This window comes from Etheostoma spectabile, chromosome 3 (genome assembly GCF_008692095.1).
Source record: "Etheostoma spectabile isolate EspeVRDwgs_2016 chromosome 3, UIUC_Espe_1.0, whole genome shotgun sequence".
In the NCBI taxonomy this organism is placed as follows: Eukaryota; Metazoa; Chordata; class Actinopteri; order Perciformes; family Percidae; genus Etheostoma; species Etheostoma spectabile.
Genome location: NC_045735.1, coordinates 8,865,587 through 8,865,936, shown reverse-complemented (window position 1 = coordinate 8,865,936; position 350 = coordinate 8,865,587).

Sequence of the window (350 nt, the reverse complement as noted above, 5' to 3'; positions counted from 1 at the left end):
GTACTATGCCGTGGTTTAAAGCCAGATTGGAACTTGTCCTAGATGCTATGGTTATTGAGGAATGTTTGTAATTGGTTCAAGACTATTTTCTCCAGCACTTTCCGAGAGAAAGGTAGTTGGAAATAGGCCTGAAGTTAGAGAGAACGTCGGATCCAGATCAGATTTTTGATAAGAGGCTGCACTACAGCATGTTTAAATGCAGCTGGGACACAACCTGTACTCAGACATGTGTTTATTAAAATAAGAATGCTGGACCCGACAGTATTAAAAACGTCCTTTAAAAGAAGGATATCTAAGGGACAATTTATAAGCCGCAGACTCTGAACTATCTTAGATAGTGAGGAGAGTGA